At 40.9% G+C, this 23,189-nt stretch overlaps 1 protein-coding gene and 1 long non-coding RNA gene across 3 annotated transcripts in view; one reads left to right on the plus strand and one right to left on the minus strand.

Moving 5' to 3' along the window:
• The window catches only part of crfb12 (cytokine receptor family member B12), a 35,100-nt gene extending 12,444 nt beyond the window's left edge, over positions 1-22,656 (minus strand). The window contains exons 1-2 of one of the 2 annotated variants that reach the window (XM_048269716.1): positions 21,828-21,918; positions 15,883-15,945 (exon numbers count right to left, since the gene is read on the minus strand). The gene's annotated coding sequence lies outside the window, so the exon portion shown is untranslated. Of the gene's footprint in view, positions 1-15,882; positions 15,946-21,827; positions 21,919-22,584 lie in introns of those variants that run through there. The other variant, XM_048269736.1, reaches the window with a different exon arrangement.
• On the plus strand, positions 2,019-2,450 carry LOC125311693. Its single transcript, XR_007196511.1, has 3 exons — positions 2,019-2,073; positions 2,151-2,216; positions 2,286-2,450. It is a non-coding gene; the product is annotated as an uncharacterized LOC125311693 (long non-coding RNA).
• Positions 22,657-23,189: the final 533 nt, after the last annotated feature.

Below are 23,189 nucleotides of genomic sequence, written 5' to 3' on the forward strand. Positions count from 1 at the left end.
AATCTAAAATCTTTAAGTGCGATTTAGGAGTAGCCTACTCCTAGTAGTAAGATAAAAGCCTTTGTGAATAGGCTACGGCCCCAGTTATTCATCATCTTCCGTCCTTGTGTAGCGCACTCATTCTGAGACCTGTCACTCATCATCGTAAGGGAGGTGTTTGGAATCATGCCCGCGTTACAATCATCAGCCAATCAAGGTGGTCACGCTTGCCCATTTACCCAAATTAATGGTCGAATATTACTGATGATCATTGTTATTTAAGAACATGCAGTGTGCATAGGGTACCAAAAACATCTTGCTCGTAAAAAAGCATCATAACGCACATTCTGGCGGGTCTGTTATTTACTGTAGGCTGCGCAAACCACATGCCTTTATTTTGGGCAAGCCTGCATTCATTCATTCATTCAACCTTTATTTATTCTCGAGGGTCATTGAGGGAAGCCCTCATTTTCAATGAAGCGAGATTACAGAAGCGAAGCAAAGCTCCACAAACAAGACAACATTCGAGGCCTTCTGTTGAAGAATTTTATATAAAGCCTGCGCTGACAGTAATCCTCCTGCCCTGATAGGCCTAACACAGCTGTGGATAGTGTGGAATGTTCAAGTAATAACACAATCCAATGTGTGTCTCAATTGTCCCCGCTGACCACCTCACACATTTCTCTAGATTTTGCAAACGAACTTACATGACACAATGCCATAAAATATGCCAGTTTTAGGACACAGAATAATGTTTGTAATGATACCAGGTAGGCCAGGTATTGTCGAAGGTGCATGGTGAAGTGAAATTCTTACTTTGGAAAACAAACATTTCCCGATATCATCGCCGATCATCAGAATATTGCAACAGATTCTGTGTTCTGGACTGTAGGTAACTTGTTAAGCCAGTGGTTCTCAAACTTTTATTTCATTCCCCACTTAGATCAAGGGGCATGACTGATGATCGTGGAGATAACATGTTATCCCGAGGCTTTTGCAAGTCAGCATCTTCGACGGTAGTCTATTAAAAAAGTTTTCGATGTCCCAAACGGAGAGCCATACTTTATTGTTTTTAACGATCTCTATGCTACTCACAAAAATGTAGGCATGGGGACATGATGAAGTAGGTTATCCAACTGTCGTGTGTTAAATTATTGTGATTACGAGCCAGTGATTTTCAAACATTATAATATATATGCGTGACTCGGACATCTAACTAAATGCAACAGGCTCATATATCCTCGCATTCGCAAAATGAGGACCAGTGTTTTGTCAAATTGCAAATAGCTATTCGTTTTAACTATTTTTTAGGATAGTAGCCTATACAAAAGCACTTCATACTATCTTAATCTTGGAATATGGGGGGAGGGAAGTGGCGCGTCTGCAGTCAGCCAAATATGAATGTAATTCTGCGGCATAAAGCAGATGTAATTGTTTATTGTACAGAAAATAAAAATGACATGTCAAGCAGTCAATTGACTACATTGCAGTCAAGAAGTAGGGGCAAAATTAATTTACGAAACCAAAGCGTGGGTCATAGTTGTCTAAGCCTCTATTGCGTAGCCTGTTAAAAACGTCGCCAGATAGTATTAAATCGGCAACAACATTGTTTTCTGCAGAAGCCTACCCAAGGCTACAGATTAATTCTGAACAGTTATTTCTCTACTGGCTCAATTATCACACCACTGTTTTGATTTGCGTAGTGCGTTAACCCCAACACTGACAATAATGTAGACAGCAAATTTCAATTCGATTTTCGTGTAGTCAAACCTTAAGCCATACCCAAGTAGCTAAATCGAGGTAATGTTTAATTATGCATGATTTATTTTGTTATTGAATTCGTAGGCTGGGATTACTCCGGCAACAATTATGTAAGGGACTGACAGGCAGGCAGCGATGTACAGTGGCAGAGCGACGCACAGTGGCTGAAAGTGGTACTAAAGCTTCACGCATCTTCACGCCGCGTAATGCGCGAATGAAGTGGTCATTTGAAAGCGATGCCCACTGTATTTAAATTCAAGGACCCTCATTGTGTTATGCCAGACGTCAAAGGCCCGCCCCTTTTTACCACCCTGACAATTGCCATCGCCGCAGGTATGATCACACTTCCTGTGCTATTTTACTGGTAAAGTCTTTTTATATTGTTACTGACACTTAGTGCTTTGTCGTAGAGTCTCCCCCTCCCTGTGCGGCATTGGCCTCCCGCTGGCTGGATGTGCGTCCAGTGCAGTCCCCGGGTATGTTATATCCATTTGTACGAAGTGGAGTACTCAAGTAGTTTTAAGTGAGTATTTTGTGTGTTCCAGGGATCACTATGTAGCAGGGGAGCGGCTGTCAATTGGCTACATTGATAAGAACTCTCCTGCTTTGCCTACGTAATTTTTAGCCTACGACTTCTTCATGTGCCCGTCTAATCAGCACCACTGGTCCCGCGGTTAACGTGGCCTGCAGCTAGCTTGTCGTAGCCTACGCTAGTGGGACTACGATAGAGGCCTTGGACTAGAAAGCCGCTGGAACTCATTCGGTGCTATAGCGTTCGTTAGGAAGGAATGGGTGCTTGACGAACGGACCCCATTTTATTGATAGTTTTTCTCTGTTCTGCGTTGCATCCTGTTATTGTCTGTGTTGTTTGTAGCCTACGTTGGTCTGTCTGCTTCTTTGTTTCTTATACACTTGACTGGAGGCCGTTTCCCCTAGTGCTGTTGATCGCCAAAGTGTTGACCTTTGTTTTGTGATTTGTCTTTCTGTTTGCACTAATCTTTGTTAATTTGTTTGGTCCTCACTAAGGGGAGGCTGTGAAGCTGCGGATCCTTAGTGTGACTGTTTTTTTGGTTGTTGTTTGATTTACTTTGTTACACTTTATGTGAGCTGTCTGTAATCCTTGTCCGTCCCCTCTGTTTAGGTGCTGAGAGTCGAAAGTTGGAGCAGTTCCTGGTGGTGATGGGTTCCCATCTTTGTGTGCTGTGACATTTGTCTCTCTCACTGAGTGTATCATTGCCGTGTGTGTGTGTGTGTGTGTGTGTGTGTGTGTGTGTGTGTGACCAAGCACGTGTGATTGGGTGCCTCCTTCAGATACTAATTATTATCCACTGCCCTCCCACCGGTAAGCCTCAGCCCTCCAACCATGTCTGTCAGTTCTACGAACCTGAGTGCCTTACTGGGTTAAGGATATTAATCTCTGAATTATATCTTTGGGTGAAAGTCCCATCGTGGCGTAGTCAGCTATTGTGTAACATCTCTACCACTTGCCACACGTCCATTGCGCATCGGGTGCTACCTGGGCCCAGGCTACAGATTAAAAAAAAACTCCTGTTTTTCACGTCAGTTCGCGCCCCACCTGGCATGTCTCCGCGACCCACAGTTTGAGAAACGCTGTTCTAAACAGATTCCAGGGGTCCCTCTAGTGAATCCTGATCTTTAGTTCCAGATTACTTCCAAAACTGTTTAATTGAATTTAATTGAATTGGCTGCCTTCAAGTCTTTCTGGAGCTTTCTCCGAGTGGTCCTTGACTCCTGGAATTGACTATCCTTCTGACTCCCTGGTCAGAAATATTGCGAGGAGATCCTGTGCCCTGTGCCAGTTGATGATGCAGTGATGTTTCTTCCACTTGGAGATAATGGCTCCCATAATAAAGCTTTATAATAATAAAGCTTTATTTGTATAGCACCTTTCATACACAGAATGCAGCTCAAAGTGCTTTACATTTGAAGCATGTAACACAATAATAGTCAGTCAGTCATTATCAATCACTTTTCTTTGCTGTTTATGATATACTCAGCAACATATCAAAAATATAGAAAATGGCGTCCATAAGACTGGCAGCCTTAACCCTCTTACCCCCACAAGCACACCATATGGCAACTGTGGCAAGGAAAAACTCCCATATTCCAGGAAGAAACCTTGAGCAGAACCTGACTTAATGGGGAGCCCATCTGCTTCTGGCTGGCTAAGCCCTCCAATAGTAGCAGATGTAGAATAATCTGAAAATGTAGTCTACAGGATAAGATGAGTTAACTAAAAGCTTTCCTGTACAGGTATGTTTTCAGATCTTTTTTAAAATATTTACTGAACTCGCCTGCTTGATGTACAGAGGCAGGGTGTTCCATAGTTTGGGGGGCATAATGGATAAACGCAGCTTCTCCACTTTGTTTGTGGAGCACTTTGGGTACGATTAAAAGATTAGAATTGGATGATCTAAGTTTCCTTTGTGGTTGATAAGATATTAAAAGCTCAGAGATATATGAAGGTGCTATGCCATTCAGAGCTTTGTAAGTAATTAACATAACCTTAAAATCAATTCTATAGGAAATAGGGAGCCAGTGCAGTTCAGCCAACACAGGGGTGATGTGTTCTCTCTTCTTAGTCTTAGTTAAAAGTCTAGCCGCAGAGTTCTGTATGAGTGCCAATTTCTTTAGATGTTTTTTGGGAAGACCAGTGAAAAGTGCATTACAGTAGTCTAACCTGCTAGTGATAAAGGCGTGAATTAGTTTTTCTGCATCTTGTTGAGTTAAAAGGGCCGCACTTTGGCAATGTTTCTCAAGTGGAAATAGGCTGTCTGAGTAACTTTACTGATATGGGGCTTAAAACGTAACTCTGCATCTAAGATGACACCGAGGCTTGTTACTTTTGGTTTGACCTGGTGTGCCCCAGATTACTAAGAATAATATCTCGCTTTAGTTTTGGTCCAACCAGAAGTACCTCTGTTTTGTCATCATTTAGTTTCAAAAAGTTTTTGCTGTAGGCCTAGGCTACTGCCCATATTGGAATAAAAAATAAAGGGCCCACCCTACTTCGCAAAAGTCCACTCTGTTCAAATCCTGGCTACGCCACTGTTAATGACCTCATGTCGGAATGGCAGGTCGTTTTAAAAAAGGTCAAATGCCGCTACTCCGACTATGGAAAAAAAATTGTTGCAGTAGTGGGACGCTTGAAAATTAATGTTAATGCCGCTACTTCGACAATTAGACGCCAATGTCTAAGTAGCGGCATGTCGGGATAGCAGCATGTAACCAGAATTAACAACTCTGCGCTGCACAATTGTTCAGCGACAGTACAAAGCACTCCGTCAAATTAAAACCTGGCCTACCTCAAACGCCCGCTCACAGTAAGAGGAGAAACATTGTGCTTTCCCAACCTGGCACACCTTGCCTCCTGAACAGGTAGCCTAGATTAGGACCGAGCGGCCTCTTCCCACTTCCCACAATAACAGGATGTAATCAGGTAAACCTCAAAATAAGGCCCGCCTATGGTGTTCATTTTAGGACATCCTCAGACTCGGGTGTCAGACTCAGAAAAACATCTGTCATCTTCAGACAAAACTGCCTCAGCGTCAGAAAAACCAGACTCATGTCAGACTCAGAAAAACATCTGTCATCTTCAGACAAAACTGCCTCAGCGTAAGAAAAACCTGTCATCCTCAGATAAAACTGCTTCAAACCAAACGGCCTCAGAAAAACATCTCTAAGGAGTCAGGTCTCAGAAAAAACGCTGTCAGAAAAAGTGGAGTCAGGTCTCAGAAAAAACGCTGTCAGATAAACAGGGTTGCCAACTTTGAGTGTTTGCCTGGAGTGAGATTTTGTGAAGTCATAGTGCGTGTGCGTTAAATTTTTCCCTAAACCTAATTTAAAAAATGTCTGTCCCCTGACTTTCTTGCTATGTACAGTATAATCCCTGATTTTTTTTTTTTTTTTTAAACTAATAGTTTCTTTAAAATGTACAATTAAATTATTGATTGCACTTGAAAACAAGACCAGTGTTTTAACCCCGTGGCATGGAAGGATTATGAGCCCCTGGGAACAGACATGAAAAGGGCCCCCCTGCCACCTGAAAAAGGTAGTAGCTCAGTAGAAAAAATGGAAAAATAATGATCATTTCTTTCCACAAAACTCACCAGAAGTCGACAGATTGAGACTTATGAATGTGTGTATGAGTGTACGTATGTATCAGGGATGGAAATAGCCTAAAATATTTTTTTCCACCTACCATTGTGGCTGGTGGATTCCAAAGTCTACCAGCCACTTGAGATACAGTATGAACATTTGATGACAAATCATGACCCAAATGATCACGGTTATTGGTATTATTATTATTAAAATGTGCTGACTTTTTTTTCTAAACCTACCATCAATGTTGGACAGAACTTATAATTGGCCTGCCCTTCATGCCCAGTAGCAACAAATCTAAAGGTCAACAGAACAGCTATAGTGTCATAAAAGTGGTGTGGCTCCTTTAAGACCCAATCCACTGGTGTGAGTTCTGGAGCCATCCAACTCTATCTAACTCTATACTATCCTACATCATCTGATTTTAATATTATGTCTAGGCTATATTTAACATTTATTTTCTATTTGGCCTGTTATGAAATTATGCATTGACCAATATAAGCACAATTTTTTAAGACACTTAAATACATGCATGCTTAGCATTTTGTGAATGTCTGACTTAGCAGAGAGTCTGGCCTAGATCCATAGGCGTTCGTTTATTTCCGGGTGGGAGGGCACAGTTTGAGGTTTAAAATCATTGGAGTTCCTTTGAACCGGTTTGAACCAATCACTAACAACCGGCGTTTCGTCATACAGAGAAGTTTCTCTGCAGCACGCCCATAACAAGCACGGGTGCATCTAATCAGCAAACAATCACACGTTTCATCTGCGTAACTTTCGCCATCATATAAATGCATCAGTACATCCAGAGCGCCACTTAAGCTTGTATGCGTTGTCGTTTTCGGGTGAAATTACCTTTTGAATGGGATTCCTATAGGGCTACTACTTTTTTGATACAATCGCGTCAATATCGCTATTTTTCAAATACTATGAAGGCTCGACACAACATGAAACATTGATCGAAGTATCATCAGTGTCTCTACACATGAACTCGAGCATTGAGAACATTGTTGGTGTACACAGAGTTTACTAAAAGAGAGGTTTTGAACAACTCATTTTGTCTGCTCGCTGCCATCTTGCAAGGAGTGAGTTGTCCAAAATCTTTCTTTTTAGTAAACGTGTGTACACGAACAATGTTCTTAATGCTCGAGTTCATATGTAGAGACACTGATGATGCTTCGATCAAAGTTTCAAGTTATGTCGAGCCTTCTTAGTGTTTGAAAAATAGCTATTTTGACCCGACCATGTAGCCTACTAAACTACAGTTTGACTCGGGTACGTTCGTAGCCTATTTCAAGTGACAAAATCTATGACTAAGTTTAACTGACGATATAACATCCTACTCCACTGTGACTTTGTTCATGACACTCCTGTTAATAGGCTAAACTATTATTTACATTTGCTCAAAGATTTCATAAGAATAATTCCTTTTCGCTCCCTACTTTGATGTATTCCAAGCGATCTGCTTCAGGGGCGGGGACGTAGTAATTGAAACACCATGCCTGGGTACGTAATCGCTCTCAGGGACGCCCTCTGTTCGCTGGTTGGTCGGCTGCCCAACTGCCGAAGTAAACGAGCGTGAATCAACCTATAGACCTCTCCAGAATAAGTCCCGCCTCCGTAACTTCTGTATCCATCCAACTTCCGGGCGTCAATTGTCTATGGGAAATAACATGGCGTTTCAAAATATCATACCGGTAAAACATCTGTAGGTAGCGAAGTAGAAAAAGCTGGTGGGCAGATTGGCCTACACACTTCTGCCATCTAGTTTCCACTGGATTTTTTGATCGTCGGTGCCGTTTTAAGTAGTATACTATAGACTATACTACTTAAACAGCACCGACCAAATTTCCCTCACAGGATCAAAAAAGTATATATACTTATATGAAAAGCGGACAAAAATGCAATCATTAAGTTATGAAATGAGACGCCTACACATTTCCTCACTTTCTTACTCGACTTCTTTCTTATGTCCAAACTTGTTCTTAAGTGACACCGTGAAAAATTATTGCATGGTGCAACAATCTAATCTTAAATAATTATTATTTATGTCTGTGTGTGGTATATAGCCTACATTGGATGTTTACATGGGGATGTCAAAGTTTTTCTATTTTCGTATTGATGTGAATTAAAGTGTAGATCCGAAGTTTAAACGGTAGGCCTATAGCTGTGACGTGCAGTCACCTGACATCACCATCAAATGAGAGGATATTTCAGAACTATTAACGTGGACAGCTCCTCTTAAGAGCAGTGCATGCGCGTTCACCAAACGAACGAACGAACCAAACTAAACCAAACGAACAATCGTAAGTTCGTCGTTATCGGGACGACGGAGACACGCTCTTTAGAGGGTTTTCTACGATTCATCTTACGATCGTTCGTTTGGTTTTTCCGACTGTTTCCCGAACATGCTCGTAGCGTGAACGCGCGTGCACTGCTCTTAAGATGCGTTTAAGGGGAGCTGTCCACGTTAATAGTTCTGAAATATCCTCTAATTTGATGGTGATGTCAGGTGACTGCACATCACAGCTAATAGGCGTACCATTCAAACTTCGGATCTACACATTAATAGAAACACTTTGACATCTGCATGCAAGCATCCCAAGTATAGGTTATATACCACACACAGACATAAATAATTGTAATTATTTAAGATTACATTGTTGCACCATGCAATAATTTTTCGCGGTGTCACTTAAGAACACGTTTGAAGATAAGATAGAAGTCGAGTAAGAAAGTGAGGAAATGTGTAGGCTTAGATTTTGATGCATACTAAACCACATGTTCCTTTCTCTGCTTTTACCTCATAGGCCTAATAAATTATAGCATTCACTTAGCGAAGATAATGGCAAACTATTCTGGCAACGTCTCGTTTCATAACTGGATTGCATTTTTGTCCGCTTTTCATCACATTATTATGACCATTAAATGTAGGCTATACTATTTTGCACGCTAAAATCTGATTCATCAGTGTTCTGCCTTCCATAAGAATGGATCCTATTTTGTATGTGAGTACCTTATTTCTCATTCCTTTGTGTATGCTGTCACCTTCTGGTCTTTTGGGGTAACTGTTTAGTAGTTAAGTACTACCAGAGCCCGTCTACGGAGAGCCTTGCCATTCCGTATTAAGTCCCATTGTACCGAATTTTGGATGCAGTTCCACCAGAGTTCCACTGGGGGCGATCGCCATGAGTGCAGAATGAATGGGAGTCAATGGAGCTAGACGGCTAAATTTGTCTCCTTCACCTGATTGTCGTTGACAAATCTCAGATTTGATTGTAGTTTGTATAACTTCAAGGGTTATAGGTCAAAAGTTGAATGAACGAGTCCTTATGTCCTTTTGATTTCTTACAGGTTGGGTCGTTGTTGCACATAACACGCTAGCATTGTGCTAATGAATAATGTCATTGACACATTTGAAAGGCTTTTTAGAACAATTAAGTGACTTTAAAATATATAATACTCCACCAAATGTATTTTCTTTGCCTCCCCTTTCGAATACAATACTCAAATTACTTGAAAAAAAATTATATCCCGAGAAAAGTGGATTTTGAGGTGTACAGCTCCATAGACCTCCATGCATTCTGCACTCGTGGACGAGCGCCCTCATGTGGAACCACAGAAGGAACTGCAACCAGTTCAGAAACCGGAAGTTTTCAGAGAGTGGCAGTTCTCCCCTTATTAGACATTCTCTGGTACTACTTCCTGTTAATACTTCCTGATTCACGTTTCAGTCGACCACGAGTTTTAACCAAAGATTGTTAAGGCGGAGCAAGATATTTCATCAGGAGCCACTTCCGGGAACCCGGATCGCACGAGGGGGGGCTCAAAATCCCCCTTTATGCAGAGCAGAGGCAGCGACTGCTCCATTGAAGTCTATGGGCATAGCTCAGAATTTCACCACATATGCTAAGGTCTTGGTTCTATAGAGTTAGGAATGTGAATTTCGGGCACATTTTCATGATCCTCAAACCCTTCTGAACATTTCAGGTACATTTTTAGCATTTTTGAGCAATCCAGTCTGGAGAAAATCAACCTTATATTAGGTGTGCCCCGGTTATTTATGCCGCTGCTGTTGGCCGGTTGCAATTTACGCTCATCAATACGTCATCGACACGCCTCTTTATGCAGACAGGATTTGATCCCCATTTCGCGCCCATAGACATGAACTACGACGAAGTATCTTGCTCCGCCTTAACAATCTTTGTTTTAACCATTGAGTGTCCCAGTGACGCCACTTCCATTTGCCTCCATGGGACCTATCTTTCAAAAAATGTTGAACGCCAGTCTATGGCGAAAAAGAAATGTTTTTCTGGTCCCGGTTGACTTGTGCCTTGAATTACCCATATGATGTTTGTCAATTTTAAAGACAATTTTTCATGTAAAGACATTTGCAGTTTGTTTCGTTACTATTGAATTACAACATTGTGAAAGATCGTAATTCCAACTACTACAAACCCATCAGTCACGTGTCGTGGAAAAACTAGTCCACTTTCGAATCCACTGAACAATTTATCACTTAACTACTTACTAATTAGCACTCTGGAACAAAGCGTCCGAAGGAGACAATGCAGACAGGAGATCTCTGAAGACTGTTGATCTTTATTCACCGTATTGCAGTGATAGTCCAGCCTAAACGATGTCCAGACCAGGTGTCAAGCAATAGGGTGATGTGAGATGTCATCAGCTGGCGCCCCCGATGAGATCTGACTAACAGGTGGCTGCGACCTATCTTTTATACTCCTTAACCTTGGGGTTGGGCCCTCTCGCCACCCTCGAAAGACACCTGTTGGCCTATCAGCATCCACCAAGGTTACAACTATTGGTGGAACCCATTGTCTCATCATGCATAAATTATATGCAAAACTGTCTCCTTCTGGGTTTTTTCCCAGATTCTGTTTTTTTCCAGTTGTAACAGGGCTTCTTATCTTGCCACCTGTTACTTGGCCTTGCTGTTACCACCATTACATCATCCAATTACATCATCCTCTCACTCTCGACCATCTAGTTCACTGTGAACTCCTTCACCTCGACCATCTAGCCAGATGTCACTGTGAACTCCTTCACCCCCTCGACCATCCAGCCAGGTCACTGTGAACTCCCTCACCCCACTCCTTGACTGCTGGTCTGGTCTGTTTAAGATGTGTACAGGCCTTGAAGTCTCATAATAATTGCAGTAATATCAAAGTTTATAAAAACCATACATGCATCCGTTAAGTCATAGAAATCCACCACACACGCTAGTGACATTAGCTCATTCACAGCCACACTAGATTGTACAAGCATACCAGCAACAGGTCTTAATTGGGCTTTCCTTGCCGATGAAAATACCATGAGTCAGAGGATTAAACACATCAGGTAAGTTGTATTTGTCCATAGACTGTACATTAGATACTGTTAAGTGATATTGCAGGCAGCAAGATGCAACCGTTAACTAGCATAACAGCTAATCTTATCGTTTCATTACGTTGGTGACGTAGCTACATCGTTCGAGACGAGAGATGTAGTCCACTGAGCGGATTCACACAAAACCAACATAACTTTTGAAGTCTATCGAAAAACAGTACTTTCTTGACATGAAAAATTATCTTTTAAATTCACACACATCATATGTGAAATTCGTGGCACAATTCAAACTGGACCAAAAAATAATTGTTATCTCTCCATTAACTCCCGTTCATATTTTTTTGAAAGATAGGTCCCTTGTAGCGGAAGTAAAACGGAAGTCACTGGGACACTCTGTTGACAGTATAAGATATGGACAGAGTCATCACGTAGACGTCAATCGAGGCGGGTGAAGCAAATTTCAACTGTTTCCTGTTGGTCGACAAAACTTTCTGCGCAGGCTCAGGGGACGTAAATATAACGTAGGCACGTAGTCTGACTCGTGTAACTCTTGATATAGCTGCACCGAGAGATTGGGTATGTAGCCACTTACTTTGTTACCACCAGTGGTGTAGTGGGGATTTTTAAAGTGGGGGGGGGCGCTATTTTAATGACGTCATTGCAAAAACTGTCACAGCTCGTGTCCATTATCGCGGCAAAGCCCACCGCGCCGCACATAGCCCATTCATTTCCTATGGAGAGCGGCAAGGCGGGGTTTGGATAGATAGATAGATAGATAGATAGATAGATAGATAGATAGATAGATAGATAGATACTTTATTGATCCCCAGGGAAAATTCAAGAAGTTTACGCTTCCGCAATGCACCTTGGGAAGGCAGCGCTGCCATTCGAACAGAAGCGGCGCGTCAAGAATTTGGGCTCGGCTGAACTTTATGCAAATGAGAGCGGCTAACGCGAGGCAGTTAGCCAATGAAATGATAGGCAGTGAAGTTCGTCTCTTGCGGGTCCTACCGGAACGATAGTGGCGGAATTGAACAGTTTAAACTACATGCCCACAAGCGGCAACTGATTTCAGCCAATACACGCCCACAAGCGGCGACCGCGAGATGGGCTAGGCATCTGCAACTGTCTACGCGCCACAATAATGGACACGAGCCGTCACACTCGCACCTCCACATACATCGGTGCGTAAGGCCAAGGCCAAATTGTTACCAGCTTTCGTGAACATGAAACCGAATTTAAAAAGAAAACAATTAAATGACATGGATTAGCTTCAAAATGTAGCCTAATGTCTTCACCCAAACTACACTTTTCCACCAAAGTCTATGAATATGGTCTGTAGCTTTTCCTTTTGCTGTATCATACAATAAACAAACCATAATGTAGAGTAGCCTATGTAATCTAGCATAGTCTAATCTCCTTGACGCATAACATGCCGCGGCATGGCTTCATTCATTACCACACGTAAACCATGGCAATAACAATAGCACAAGCAGGATTCACACGCATTCAACACACTGTGTGGGCAATGTAACTCAGTTTGAGGGGGCGTCATATGAATGTCATTGCGAATGATTAAAATGCAGAGGTGCACAGTCAATAAAACAAAACAAAACAATAACAGAAAGAACACTTTGCTTGGATGGAAGTAGCTGCACCAATCGTAAGTTTTTTTCTAAAGTTGTTCAGGTTCACCGTTGGGTCATTACTTATGGTTAAATAGCCTTATCACTTATATTGGAGCTCCCTCGATAAAAATCTCTCTATTACTCACACATGCTTATCGTGTCATTTTGACCACTGGATTAGCCTAGTAGGCCTACCTGCTTTGTGCAAAACACAAGCGAAGGGCCATGAAGATGCGTGCTAGATTCGGATACAGGCAGTTGCATAATCTATGGTTTTCTAGCTACTTTCGGGTAACGCGGAACGAGGAGCTGTGTAGTTTTTAATGTCTTTACGCATGGTGGAGTGCTACAGCATGACGGTCATTCTTGTAACGAATTTTAGGACTAAGAGGCCTAATTGGAGACGTTTGCGTGATGCGTTGTTACCACTGGTAACAACACTTGTTATATTAATAAATGCTTATTAAAATGCTCAAAACAATGCTCCAAGAAGTGGGGGGACGGCGTTCCCCTGCGTCCAACGCCCACTACACCCCTGGTTACCACCATGTCTACATTACTGTTCTAAATGTCCTAGTTGTTCGTAGATAAATGTGATTTCATATAAACAGCACTCGCCACATTCATAGACTGACAGTAGCCTAGACTATCAAAACTTCGCAGAAATGTGCTCTGATGCTTTCGTTCTTATCCAGAGAATACGGTTATTTTTCTCCTGTGCGACGCTTTCACCCGCTCTGGTTGTATGCACATTACGTCACTTTAGCATTGATTTCGGAAAAAAGTTTATTACTCAGCCTTTAAGTCAATTACGAGGTTATGACGCCAATTACACAATGTTGTATTACTCCGAAAATAGAAAAAGTTCATATAAAGGCTTAGAACGTCTCATATCAGCCATATTGTATACGCTCTCCGAACGTTCGCCTGCCCCCTTGGTTTTAACACTGATGAACACGGTGCCAGCTATTCTCCTTTTTACATTTGAGCTTTGGACTTTATTTGTCTGTAAGTAGATGATTTGTGTTAGAGTAATATTCCTTGTCATATATCTTTGGTTTTCGTACTTCTGTAACTTAGATATATGTTTTGTGCATACTTTAATTAGCTAAATTATGCTAGCTCTCGTTGGTCACGAGTCATGTTGTAAACGCTATTCGCTAGCGATCTGTGTGCTAAGCTATGTGGTTAGCAACATTGGTGACTTGTATTTCATATGCAATGTAATTGGAAACTTATATGTATTTTCTGTATTTTTTTTTCCAGTTTTACAAAACAAAAGAAAAAGATATATAAACATATCAAAAGATTGTTGGAAACTTCAGTCCTTGGATTTATTTGGAGCTTTTGACAAAGTGTTATCTGGGTCATTCTACAGAAACGCACACTTTTGACATGGCAAGATGTCTGAAAATTTCTTTCATTTTCTAAACTTTAAACTTAGACCACACTATTACTTAACTTATTGGCTGTAAGAATACACTTAAGGGACACCTTACATATTTTTTACCTTTATTGACCATTTATTTAAAGATTTCATGCACCGTCTATTTGTCACTGGTGTTACCTTACTCATTTTGGCAATAATTATAGCTTTTTAAAAAATATCTCTCAACCTCTTCAGCACATGTAAAAAGAGCTACAGTACAATAATAATGCAAAAAACAGGAGATTATTGATTTATTTATTTTAATAATGATTGTTAAAAGTTTGTTTGAATGATGTTTATAGAAATGTATTCTCTATAAAAATGAAAATATCAAACAGTTATAAACAAATAATATTGCAATTGTTTAAATGTCATCTCTTAAGTCTAGCAAAATTTAAATTAATATGAAATCATTATCATGTCGAATTTGACACATTTGTCCTAAGACCTTTCTCTTTAACGATCACAGACAATGTGCAGTCCAAGCAATCACCATAAGCGCATGCCTTGGAACTGCTGCAGACAGTGTTGTCAGACATTTCCTCTAGGTTTTTGGATTTTGAAATGCCCAGTTTGTACAACTTATCAGCCATGAACCAAGTTTTCTTGTGTCTTACACTGACATGTCTCTCTGTCTCTTTCTTTTGGGGGAACCACCCAAAATGGCCTCTGGCGGCAGAAGAAAGCATAAGAAATTTGTTGGTGCTCTGCAAGAGCCCAGACCCTACATTTTAATGTGGGTCAGGCTCGTCAGGCTAAGGGACAAGTAAGTGAGCGGGGTAGTAAGAGCGGTAAGCAAGATGGTCTGTCAATAGCCTATAAATAGCCTGTGTGTGTGTGGGGGGTGATATTGTATGCATTTGCACAACACTATGTTTCACATTTTCCCTTTTTCCCTCCACTTTGTACCTTGCCATGTCGGGTAATGTATCTGGTGATGGTGGGGGGGTCAATGTTTTTGTGTTCAATGCAATCCTGAGTCTTTCCCTGCATCTCTGCTGATGAATCTGCCATTCCTTGCGTTGTGCTCTCTTCTTCCTCTGTGTTAAATTGCTTATTCTCTTCCTCTTTTTTGTGTCAATGTCTCTGGCATAACCCTGTTTCCTTTTTTGTAAGTACTCTTCCCTGTGTTGAGGATCAGCATCCCTACGCTCCCTGTAAAGCCTCTGCTTCTGTGCTGCACTCAATTTAGCCATATCTGTCCAAACAAGGTTTGACAATGAGAAATAAATGTTATGACCTTGACAAATTAGTACTATTATATACAAAACAACTTAATAAACAGTTTTATATCATGTTTATCTATATGGACATCACTGGTGTTACTGACAGTCACTGGTGTTACCCACATGAGGTAACACCAGTGACAACTCTCAAGGAAAATGAAATTTACAAAATGGCTGCTACAGGGAATCAAACCACATGTTGCCATTCATGGTATACTCACTAAATTATGTATATTAATCCATTTGTAATCTTTTTTTTTAACTTTTCAAAGAATAAAATAGGTCATACCAGTGATGTCAACTAAAAGCTTCAAAGGAAAACTTAGAGATAAATTAAAGATAAATTAGAATATTTCTCAAAAATGAAAAGAGTACCAATGAAAAGACTTACCATGTGTCTGTCTTCTTTGATCTTCAGGAAGGAAGTAAATAGATGTCCTTTGATGTCATCAGTCTGATTTTTTTAATGTCAAAATAATAGTCTTTTCTAATGAGGTAACACCAGTGACATGACTCCATGGGACATACATTTTTATCATTTTATTTGTAATATTTAATTTACATTTTGTATTTTTTTCTAATGCATATAATATATTTGATAGTTATGTATATATTATTGCAATTTAACTGAATAAAAAACATGTTTTTGACTTATTGCCCTCTGCCTTTGTACTTGACAGTTGGGACGGGCATTTTTGTGGTGCCTGGGAATTCATAAAATTGTTTAAAAACAAATATTGTCATAATGATGGCTCAAAAAGGTGTAATTGTTCAGGAAACATATTATTCTACTTTAAAATATGAATAAATTGCAACAGTAATATGTTTTTAAAATGTTATAGTCCTCTAAAGTCAGGGGACAGAAAAGTGTGCGTTTCTGTAGAATGGCCCATCTAGCTGTCTAGTTCTGCCTGCTGGTGACTCAGTACGAGAGCAGCATAATCAGGTAAACACAGTAAAGAATGGGAACGTAAATTGGATTATGTATTCTAAGTTGTAATTCCTCTGTTTGTCCTGTTGGTGACCTCAGTGAGAGGTACTGTTAAGACGCTCTTAGCCGGTAACGAGAACTCTGGAGCACTCGTAGATCTACAAGTGTTTTCATGACGTTCTTAAGCTACGATGGTTTCGGGAAACAGTCTGCAAATCTTAAGACGTTCGTAAGAGGGACTTTACGACACTCTTAGGCTTAAGATGCTTTCGGGAAACTGGGCCCTGAACGACACCTGGACCATTATTTCTTACTTTTGCTAACCGTTTCCCAGTTGTACACTACCTACCAGTAAGAAACCTGCATCATTATCATCACATCATTATTCCCAAACCCCCATAAAGACAAATGTGCTATGCCATGATGTAATACCATATAATACTAGTACAGCGGCTAAAGCCAGATTTTTACCTACCCCTAGTGATCAAAAATTTAAATGAACCCCAACACATAGCGCCCCCTAGTGGCCCCTATCTTGACTTTAAATATGGCCACCAAAATATGCCCTTTTTTTCTACATTTATAATGCTATGCTGCTTATAACACATAATATGACGTGTCTATAGCCATCTTGAAGCATTATGAAATACATAATGAGACAATCATGCATAATTAAAATGGTAGACATGTTGGATTGTAAGGAAGTAGCCATACATTCTGACACTAAGTCAAAAACTGGGGTGCGCTTAGGCTATGTGTGAAGTTTTGACTGTGTGACTAAACATTGCGCTTGCCTGGGCTCAATCCTTCTAATTTTCCCCCTAGAGGTTGGCATGCTAGCAAGGAGGCTAAAACCCATGGATGCTAGCGTCTGTCAAGTCTCTTAAAGAAACATATGCTGCCTTTTGGGAAATGAGCTATTTTGTCTTCTATCCTAGTTAGATAAGTTAGTACATACACCCAGTCAGAGTTAGATAAATTAGTACATAACCAGTCCAACACATCCTACTGTCCTACAGCCTAATCCAATTGAGGTGGGTGGGGCCAATTAGCATATGCTAAAGTTTCTTTTAAGGCTCATAGTGATTGTTTGAAAAGATCCATTTTGTTTTATTGTAGTTTAACATTTTGCATCCCATAAAATGATTATGCCTGTCAATGAAGCTAATTGAAATATGTAATACCTTATGAGTTTAGCTCCCTCCTGACCCATTAGGGCTCACGCTAGTCAGTGAACCAGCACTTTTAGGACTCTGGCTAGTGCGTTCAGCGTCCAGTCCTTGGGTGTGCTTTGTGGTGGAAACACCAAAAGCTCAAGACAGGTAAAGTTGACTCGTCCGCATAGCAGTGATAATCAAATTCATGGGAGCGAATGGTCTCACCCACGAAAGTGTGTAATTAGAGAAAAGTAGGGGCCCTAATACTGATCCCTGAGGCACACCTGTGGTGAGGTCATGTGCCCTTTAAGGTAGGATTTAAACCAGTCAAGGGCTTTCCTAGACATCCCAGTTCAGATAGTGTAAAAAGGAGAATGTCATGGTTAACAGTATCGAAGGCAGATAAGTCTAGTAGAATGAATACTAATGACTTAGCAACTTAGATGAATACTTCATCTGTCTGTGACTCAATGCTTCGGTCACAGACAGAAAAGCAGTTTCAGTAGAATGACTCTTGAAAACAGACTGCATAGGGTCTAGCAGGTTGTTCTGATATAGTAAGTCCAAGACTTGCTTGAAGACCACTTTCTCCAAAAACTTTGACAAGAAAGGAAGAAGGGTGGTCTGTAAAAACAGGAATGGTTTTAGAGGTGGTGGCAAATTATACATTTTCCAACTTTATCCTCCTTGACTGATTTTTCTCTAGTTTTACATTTGCCTAAGCCAGTACCTGGAGCCTACAAACGTTGCACAGGTAGTCCAACTCCTCCAGAATGGCACACCAATACGTTCCATTGCCAGAAGGATTGCTGTGTCTCCCAGCGCAGTCTCAAGAGAATGTAGGAGATTCCAGGAGACAGTTGCTCTAGGAGAGCTGGGCAGGATGGTAGAGGGTCCTTAACCCAGCAGCAGCACCAGTATCTGCTCCTTTGTGCAACAACAAACAGTAGGAGCCCTGCCATAGCCCTACAAAATGACCTCCTCCAGGCTGCTGGTGTGAATGTCTCTGACCACACTGTCAGACTTCATGAAGGTGGCCTGAGGGCCCGATGGCCTCTGGAAGGACCTATGCTCACTGCCCAGCACCGTGCAGCTCAATTGGTATTTGCCATAGAATACAAAATTGGCAGGTTCACCATTGACGCCCTGTGCTTTTCACAAATGAGACCAGGTTCACCCTGAGCACATGTGATGTCTAAAAATGTCGAAGAATGTAATGCTGCCTGCAACATCATTCAGCATGACTGGTTTGGTGGTGGGCCAGTGATGGTCTGGGGAGGGATATTCTTGGAAGGACGCACACACCTCTACGGGCAAGACAACTGCACCCTCACTGCTCTTAGGCATCAGGATGAAAACTTCAGACCCATTGTCTGACCCTGTATTGGTGAGGTGGGCCCTGGGTTCCTCCTGGTGCACAGCAATGGCTGGACAGATGTAGTGAGAATGTGCAGGCAGTTCCTGGAGGATGAAGGCATTGATACCATTGACTGACTTAAATCCGATTGAACACACGCTGGGACATTATATTTTGGTCCATCCAACAGGTTGCACCACCGACTCTCAGGGAGCTCAGTGATGGCCATGTCCACATCTGAGAGCAGATCCCCCAGGACATCATCTGCTGTTTCATTAGGAGCATGCCCCGATGCCATCAAGCATGTCGGGGCCATACGAACTACTGAGTACCATCATGAGTGGCTGCGCTGAAATTCAAGCAAAATGGACGAGCTTGCCGCATAATTTTTTCCACTTCTATTTTCGGGGGTCTTTGAATTCAGTCCTCTGTGGATTGATATTTTTCATTCCCAAATAACGAAGTGGCATCCTTTTGTTCCTAACATATTACCCAGTCCATATCAGTTTGAATCCTACCTCACAGGATGCTTGTTTAATGTATCATGGCTTGGACAGCTGTCCGCACCTTAGCCTCCCACCATAGGGGTCCACCTGGGCTCAGTACTGGGCCCCCTTCTCTTTGCTATCCACACCACTTCTTTGGGACAGATTATCCATTTTCATACCACTGCTATGCAGACACACAGCTTTATCTGTTCTTTCCACCTGATGACCCCTTGGTCTCAGCACGGATCTCGGATTGCCTCTCAGACATATCTACATGGATGAAGGCACACCACCTCCAGCTAAACCTCTCAAAAACCAAACTGCTAGTCCTCCCAGCTAAACCTACTGCTCCCACCAACTCGAATGCCCTCATACAGGCATATATGCTACCCCCGACCGTTGCACTCTTCAGACTCTTCAGTCCAAACTTTTTTCATCTGTTGTTCCTCGTTGGTAGAACGCGCTACCAGTTCCTACTAGAGCAGGGACATCCCTCTCCATCTTTAAAAAACTCCTGAAGACCCAGCTCTTCAGAGAATATCTCATCTCATAGCACTACTTACAACTAGCTAATTCTAGCACTTACCACCTGACTTGACTATATAAAAACAGCACTCACTGATGCACTTTTCCCTATTGTACTCTACCTTTTTTAATTTTTTAAATTGTTCAAGAATTGTTGAGAGAATTGTTTTAAAAGCGTTAAACTGTTTACCAGGTTGTAAGTCGCTTTGGCTAAAAATGCGTCAGCCAAGTAATGTAAAGTAGATATCCAGCGTGATGTTTTTTCCCCATTGAGATCTGATGTGTTTTATTTTTTAAAGTGTATAATTTTTTGAGCAGTGTATAGTAAGAGTTAAGGTTTGCTCAGAAAGAGAAGAAGGTAGAATAAGAATTTATTGATGATGTAGGTAGTTACTAGCGTAGAAATCTAGACGCCCCCCTAAATTTACATTTGCTGCCAGGGCTAGTCTAGCAACTCTCCGTTGTGAGCTCCAGAAATCGAAAAAAAAATGTGCTTGTGAGCTCCAGAAATCGAAACTTAATCAGGCCATTGAAATCGTGTATAGAGTCGTTTGGTGGGCTTAACATAATGATTGATGGCAGAGTTGCAACGGTTTGGCTTGAATTCCCTGCTACTTGAAAACAAATATCCTATTAAGGCCCTATTAGTGCAGAGGGAATTTGAAAGACAACTGATTATCCCGCCCCTCGGACTGAGCTCTGCGAACGGTGAGTGCCCAGACCCTACATTTTAATGTGGGTCTGGCTCACCAGGCTAGGTAGTTACTTCAATTAACCAAAATATAGAATAATTGGCTTATTTTCTTACACATAGTGGCCATATTGAAATCTTACCAGATTATACTTGATGCCTCGTATATTATTAAGGTTGTCGTGATAAAATGACTGTTCAAACTTTTAAATTGTTTTTGAATGATATTTCTATCATGAATAACAATAGAGATGGTCTATATATTCACATTTGATATCCGCCATATTGGATTTCAAAAGGGCCAACATCAAGTTTGTTTGGAAATCATGTCAATAGCTTCCTTGACCCTAAAAATTGAGTGTTAGTTGTATCAACAATTCTATTAAGAATGGTAGCCATATTTGAATTCAAGATGGTGGCCACTAGGGGGCGCTATGTGTTGGGGTCCATTTCAATTTTTGATCACTAGGGGTAGTAGTATAACTGTGCCAAGTTTCATGCTTTCTGCAAAAACTGAACGATTCCGGTGCTTAGCCGCTATACTATACCATTATAAAACGTTAGCAGTTGTCATTGTCATTGCACAACAATAATAGACAGACATAAAGATAGACATGTACTTGAAATGTAATCCCCAGGGGACAATAACTGCAGCGGCGTTGAATTAATTTGATATGAGATGTTATCTTAACCTGCTATTTAATGTAATGGTATTATCATAATGGTATTATATGGTATTACATCATGGCATAGCACATTTGTCTTTATGGGGGTCTGGGAATAATGGGAACATTCCCAGTGATGATGATTGCAGGTTTCTTACTGGTACTGTACAACTGGGAAATGGTTAGCAAAAGTAAGAAATAATGGTCCAGGTGTCGTTCTGGACTTTTGTGGTGGAAAAATGTTTAACCCACTTTTCCCTAGCTCACTGAACGTACCGTAGTCCTACGAAAAACAAATTATTTTGCTGTATGTAGTACGTATAGCATACTTCAGTATGCCTTACAGCAGCTGCTAATGTTACTAGCGAAGTGAGGTTAGCTAAGTTACATACATCGATTTCCTACAATGTGTATACCATTGGATCACTTTCTACCTTTACTTATAATTTCTACATCTAACCAAGCACCAAATATAACATGCCAGTGACAGAATAAATGTATTAAGCATAATATTAAACTCACCGTTCTGTATCTGCCGTCTTCTTCTTTCCCCGCAATAACTTTTTCATTTGAGACTTTTTCGTCTGACTGTTTTTTCTGACAGCGTTTTTTCTGAGATCTGACTCCACTTTTTCTGACAGCATTTTCTCTGAGACCTGACTCCTTAGAGATGTTTTTCTGAGGCCGTTTGGTTTGAAGCAGTTTTATCTGAGGATGACAGAGGTTTTTCTTACGCTGAGGCAGTTTTGTCTGAAGATAACAGATGTTTTTTGAGTCTGACACCGGAGTCTGTTTTTTTTTTTGACGCTGAGGCAGTTTTGTCTGAAGATGACAGAGGTTTTTCTGACGCTGAGGCAGTTTTGTCTGAAGATAACAGATGTTTTTTGAGTCTGACACCGGAGTCTGTTTTTTTTTTTGACGCTGAGGCAGTTTTGTCTGAAGATGACAGATGTTTTTTCTGAGTCTGACACCTGATTCTGAGGATGTCCTAAAATGAACACCGCACTAAGTCACTACTGGTTGCGCAGGGACACACTACCACACACAGTAACTGTCTTCAAGCAACAAGTTTTAATGAGCTGTAATCAATACTCTCATAGAAATTCTATTTCTATTCTATTCAGCAAATGCTACAATGATATCAGTCAATGTCCTCAAGCAATGTGATGTGTTGAGAATTCAGAAAGGTGGGGAGAGTCATTTTAACACTACAGTATTGTTCACACATATCAAGCAGGCTACAAACAGTACATTTACAGATTGAAGTTCATGCCCTTACCGTGCAGCTTCCTTTCGCCCACTGATGATACATTTTGGTAACTGATAATCCATTCCTGCTGGCAAGAGAAAGTATCTTGAATTACGCTGCTGTCGTCAACTACAGCAACAACGAGAATGATGTGACGTCACACAGCCATAAAACCAAGCAGGACTAACATCTTAAGTATTTGCAGGAATGTACATGCCAAGATTGAAAAGGACTCAGATTCCAATATACGTACAACTAGATACGTATAGTAGAATCAAACACTCCCATTTCTATTCTGCTAGGTTTGTTATACACAAATGGACTTTTCATTTGACATTATGCAAACAGAACAGGAAGGACAGGTTATACCTGTGACATATTAGCCACTTCTGACACTCCTATAGCTGGAAGTAATTAAAATGATATCTGTGGTCATAGAAACCATGTGATATTTTGATGAAAGCTTCAGGATTACTACATGTCATCATCATGAAATTCTTCAACATCTTCAATGTTCAAATGTGAGTTATATACATTACACATATTTTAAGATTAATTAAATTAAAAATAATCAAAGAAATCAGTCTTAAAAGCAATCTGCTATGTATGGCATACACATTGTATCTCATAATAAC

Source organism: Alosa alosa, chromosome 2 (assembly GCF_017589495.1).
Source record: "Alosa alosa isolate M-15738 ecotype Scorff River chromosome 2, AALO_Geno_1.1, whole genome shotgun sequence".
Classification (NCBI taxonomy): domain Eukaryota; kingdom Metazoa; phylum Chordata; class Actinopteri; order Clupeiformes; family Clupeidae; genus Alosa; species Alosa alosa.